Raw genomic sequence first — 6,000 nt, 5'->3', positions numbered from 1 at the left:
TTGCACTTTCATGTTTATTGCAGCACTAGCCACAATAGCTGAGCTTTGGAATCAACCCAAGTGCCCATCAACAGACGAATGGATAAATATGGTACATATACACCATGGAGTACTATTCAGCCATAGAGAGATCAAGATCCTGTCATTTGCAACAACATGAATGGAACTGGAGGACATCATGTTAAGTGAAATAAGCCAGGCACAGAAAGACAAGCTTTACATGTTCTCATTCATTTGTGGGAGCTAGAAATTAAGACAATTGGACTCATGGAGATGGAAAGTATTATAGAATGATCATTACAGAGACTGGGAAGGGTAGAGGGAAGGGGGAGTGGGGATGGCTAAAGGGTACAAAAAAGAATACATAAAATTGAGTATTTTCTGAAAGCACAACAGGGTGATTAAAGTCAACAATAGTTTATAGTACATTTAAAAATAACCAAAAGAATATATAACTGGAGTGTTTGTAACATAAAGGATAAATTCTTGAGGTGATAATACCCCCATTTACCCTGATGTGATTATTATGCATTGTATGCCAATATCAGAATACCTCCTGTATGTACCCATAAAAATTATGTACCCATAAAAAAACTATGTACCCATAAAAATTAAAAATAATTATTTTTTTAAAAGATACTAGTAAGTAAAAAAAAAATGAGGATTCAAGTTTGTTGTATTCTACTTTTTGGTTAAAAAGACAAGAGGGAAAATAAATCTTTATATTTCATTTTATAAAGCGACTCTGGAAAGATATGCAAGAAGTTAATACAAATGGTTTCCTGTTTCACAGTAGCAGTGGTGGGAAATGAACATAAGTGAACCAGACTTTTCATTGTGTATCTAATATTGCTTGAATTTCCAACCATGTGAATGTTATTACATTAATACCTGTTTTAAAATGCAATGAAACATGAATAGATAAACAAGAATGAAGTAGATCATATGAAATGATTTGCAAAGATTTCCATAATATGTCAAATGAAAATGTCAGACATTCCTTAGGTTTAGTGGAAAGAAAAGTCAGGGAATCTCAAGTTCCACTGCGTGGGATTGCCAAGGGCAGTCCAGGGATCCTTGGTAGAGAGGCAGGAACAGCTCCCTTGGGAAGAGGTGGTTTGGATTGACCACTCCCAGCTTACTATCTATTCTCAACTGTTGTAAGAGGGCGGGGGAAGGTTGGAGAGGACAAGGGGATTGCGAAGGGCCCCTTCTTGGACCAGAACAATTTGAGTCCTTATGGCCCTGGGAGGGATGAGGATTTGTGATCCCCCTGCTCTCCTGTTCTGCCTTCTTAAGAAGGGGCACAATTTACATGAAAAATTAAGACTAGAACCAGCCCTACCTAGTGACTGAGGGAACTCCAAGACATACTTTCCACTGGGGCCTCCATGTGAGGACAAATTTAATGGAGCATCTAGTTCTCATACTGAGAACCTTCAATTAAGCTAGATGGGCAAGTCATGGGGCATTGCCCAGGAATGGAAACCTGTGTTTTAGCTGAGCAAACATCCAGCCAATGGCCCTTTGCCTGCTGAGGGAATGCCTTCTTACGTCAAGAGGAAGAAGAAAGCAGGACAGAGCTTGGCAAGCCTGGGTGGGCCTGGGCCTGGGCCAGGGAGAGACTGCTTGGCTGTAGGAAGCCAGCCCAGGAGCCCAGCTGCTGTAGTCAGATGCTCCCGAGGACAGCAGGTAAATTCCTGAGAGTCCTTGCTGTGCTCACTCTTAGCTGACTGATTTATCTCAGAACCAAGCTTCTAGGGAGATCTACCTCTGCACTTTTTCATGTAGTCTCCAGAAAGCTTCTTCTATCCTGGAAAGTTTGGTTATAGTTGATCATTTTCCTCAGTCTTAAAAGTTACCTGAAGAATTCCACAAGTACTTAGGTAAATAAATTCAGAAATGGAGTCACCCAGGCAACTGAGAAAATGCAACGTCCAGGTATGTGATTTGTGAGTGTGGTGGACAGAGTTGGGAGCCCTAGGACAGAACTTTTGAAATTGGGCTCTGCTACCAATTTTAAGATTGTGGTGTTCCTTAAATGGAAGGTGTAGGGGACAATAGTGGCTGAGTTATTGAGTAGCAATTGCTTTTTCTCATCCACTATCCCTCGCTTTTTCCCTCAATACCACCCCCAGTTCCTACACATGCATAGATATGAAACAGAAGAATATGCTGAAGCTGTGTTTTGTTGAGGGCCTAGGACAAGTCACACATTTACTAGGAGTTTGATCTGTTGCCCCCGTATCTAGTTACTATCTTGAAACAAATACATACTATGTGCCAGGACTCTGTTAAGAGCTTTTTGGTTTTTTGGTGTAGTTTAATTCTTACGATGACCCTGATTCTCAGAGAATGAATCCAAGACTCAGAAATGTTAGTGACCCCCCAGCTAGGAAGCACTGAAACCTAGATTTAAAACTTGGTGTGGCTGACTCCAAACCTTAGGATTTTATTTTCCCTCTCTATTTATTTCCTCTTTGATTTCTGTTATTCTAAAAGAGTAGTTCTCAATTGTAGTCCTCAAGCAGCAGCAGCGGCACCCAGGACCTTATTTAAAAATGTAAATTCTTGGACCCTAACCTAAACCCATTAAGTCAGAAATTCTAGAGGTGGAGCCCAGCAATCTGTGTTCTAATAAGCCTCCAGATGATTCTAATGCTTGTTAGAGGTTGAGAACCTCTGCTCTATAAGGGTTAGTCTTAATTTAAAAAAAAAAACAAACTAATATTTATCACAAACGTATAGTCAATCAGCAATTACAGTCTCCTTAGTACAAGTTTACTTCACATCATTCATGTATGTATAATACAGGATTTTAGTTTGAGTTTGTACTAAATTGCTTTTATATAAACAATCAACATAATTACACCTTTTTTATTAAGGTATAATTTGCATACAATAAGAAAGCACAGATCAAGGGGTAGATTTGAGTTTTACCTTTACCTGCTCTCCCTAGACCCACAAACACTGATCTATTGTCTATCACTGTAGATTAGGCTTGTTCTTTTCCAGAGTTTCATGTAAATGAAATTATATAGTATATGATCTTTTGTGTCAAGCTTCTTTCTCTCAGCATAATGTCTATGAGATTCATCTCTGTTGTTGTGTATATCAGGAGAGTGCTCCTTTTTACCGTCAAGTAGTATTTCATTGTGTGAATATACCACAATTTATTTATCCATCAACTCGTTGATGGAAGTCTGGGTTGTTTGCATATTGTGGCTATTATATCTGAAACTTTTTTTTTTTTTTTTTGAGACGGAGTCTCGCTCTGTTGCCCAGGCTGGAGTGCAGTGGCCGGATCTCAGCTCACTGCAAGCTCCGCCTCCCGGGTTCACGCCATTCTCCTGCCTCAGCCTCCCGAGTAGCTGGGACTACAGGCGCCCGCCACCTCGCCCGGCTAGTTTTTTGTATTTTTTTAGTAGAGACGGAGTTTCACCGTGTTAGCCAGGATGATCTCGATCTCCCGACCTCGTGATCCGCCCGTCTCGGCCTCCCAAAGTGCTGAGATCACAGGCTTGAGCCACCGCGCCCGGCCCTGAAACTTTTTTATATCATTCAAGTACGAGAGTATATCTGAAACTAAGGTTATATGGTAAGAGTATATCTGAAACTCATGCTTGAATGATAGTTGACTGGGCTTAGTATTTTATTCAAATGTGTTTTCCCTCATTATTACAAGATATTGCTCCCTTTTCATATTCCATCAGTTGTTGAAAAGCCTAATATCGATCTCATTATTACATTGTTCTTTTTTATGTAATCTGTATGGTGGCCTTTGTTCTCTCTGGGAAATTTTAGAATTTTATTTTTATCTAAATTTGCATCACAGTGTGTTCTGTGTTACATATATTCTGGGTAATCTCCTTGACTGCATCTTCTATTTCACTAATTCTTTCTTAAGCTGTGTTTAATCAACTGTTTAATCCATCTATTACCTTTTTAATTTTAGTGATCATATTTTTAATAATGATTCTTTTTTAATTTTTAATGTTTTAAAAACATTATTTTATTCCTTTTTCATGTTTTCAGTGCTTTTTAATTTTCTTTATTCATTTTAAACATAATTATTTTATAGTCTGTATTTGACTTTATTAACTGAAACTCCTGGAAATCTAATTTCACTGCATGTTTCTTCTGATGATGCTTTTGGTGGGTTACAAAGAGCATCAGTTTGTGTGGGTTTGTCAGTGTGTGTTACAATTGTGGATTATGAGCTCATATTTGGCATGGCTTTATCACACAGAATTCTGGTTGATCTGGTTTTGAAGGTGTGTTCCTCTACACAACTTTTACATTTACTTCTTCCTGGCAGCCTTAAAGTGTTAACAAGCAATGACATTTATTATTTTAATATTTTAGTTAGCAGAAAGGATAAATTCAAACCCCAAACCAAAGTCAGAGCAGAACAGAACTTTTTTTTAACCTATGTAGATCCCATGCCAAATAGACAAACTTTTTTCTTGTCTGTCGCTGCAGATTTTGACTAATTTACACCCTCAGTGAGGGAGTAGCCCTTCAAGTGCTTGGCTTTATACAGGCATCTCAGTTTCAAATTTGCATCTTACACCAAAACTAATTCCTCCTCCCTCAATGCCCGTGAAACCCCAAACCCCTGGCTTAGTGCCATTAGCAACTCCTGTCTTGCCCCCAACCCCTTCCCCTACCAGGCCAGCTTCTCATTACACATTCTTACAGGTGAGGCCTATGGGCTACTCAGTTGCCAACAGGAGGGACAGTGGAGGCCCTGAAATTTGAGCCTGGGAGGGAATATCTACTTCTCCAGCCCATGAGGCTGAGTGCTCAGTCTACAGCAGCTTCTGGCTGGACCTCACAGGATGAATCTCCAAGGTTTCTTATCTGTCTTCTCCTTCCTCCCTCCATTCATTTTCCATTTGTGGTAGTTATTTCTTTCTCACCCCTTACCTTTCCCCATTGGCCTTTTGACAACAGCTGGGCCATTTTTCACTCTGTCTTCCTAACTCCAGTATATTTACTGAAAGATAAATGTGCTGTTTTATATCCCTCATACCACACACAGAGCCATTTACTTAGATTTCACAGCACAAGGATACATATGTGAGAACCGCAGTGTCATCATCAAAATAGGTCTCACTTTGGGAATTCATGGTATGTCCATCTCAGCCCACACCTCTACTCTTCCCAGTCACTTCTCAGACACCACATCTTGGAATAGAGTGTCAGAGCAATAAACTAACCCATTTCCATTGGGACAGCCATTTGGAGAACATTCCTGAACCAAGGGTCCTTATCCAGCTATGCCCCTACTTTGATCCAGGTGATTCTCAGCTTTCCCCTTGGGTCTTAAAGCAAAATCCCACTGACCCTCTGCCTCCATCTGGCCTCCCTCCAGGCTCAGCTTGCTTTTAGCAGAATCATGTTCCCTGAAAACACTTTTCTCATGTCTCACCCTGCTGTTTGGAAGTCCACAGGGCACCTTGCTTCCACAGGGAAGCAAGAGAGAATTGGGCTCTCAAGTCAGGCTCCAAACCTCTTTCAAAGCTGACCTAGCACACTGTTGAAGAAAAGGATTTGGAGCCCGACACATCTGAGTTTGAATCCTGGCTCAACCACTTACAAGTTGTGATTAGACATGTGATTTAACCTCCATGATCCTTTCTCATCTGTGAAATAAGGATGCTTAAACATAACTCACAGAGCTCTTGTAAGCTGAAACAAAATGAAGTATGAAAGCTCCCTGGAACAGAGTAGAGTAGAGCTCCATGGGTGTGAATTCTGTCTTTTCAGTTTCACCAGCCTTGCTACGAGTGCTGGATTCATGGCTGATAGACTTCAGGCTTGAGGCCTGGGTATTGGTGACCCATAGTACAAGCGGGGTAGACCCTGAATGTTTGTTTTCTTCCAGTACTGGATGAAATGTTCTGTGTGGGACAAGGGGCCCATGGGGGCCCAGCCAGCCAAAAATGAGCTGCTCTAGGGCCCTGCTTATGGTGCAGGTCACTGGGACACCCACGC

Source organism: Macaca fascicularis, chromosome 2 (assembly GCF_037993035.2).
Source record: "Macaca fascicularis isolate 582-1 chromosome 2, T2T-MFA8v1.1".
Taxonomy (NCBI): domain Eukaryota; kingdom Metazoa; phylum Chordata; class Mammalia; order Primates; family Cercopithecidae; genus Macaca; species Macaca fascicularis.
This window is presented reverse-complemented; position numbering follows the sequence as displayed.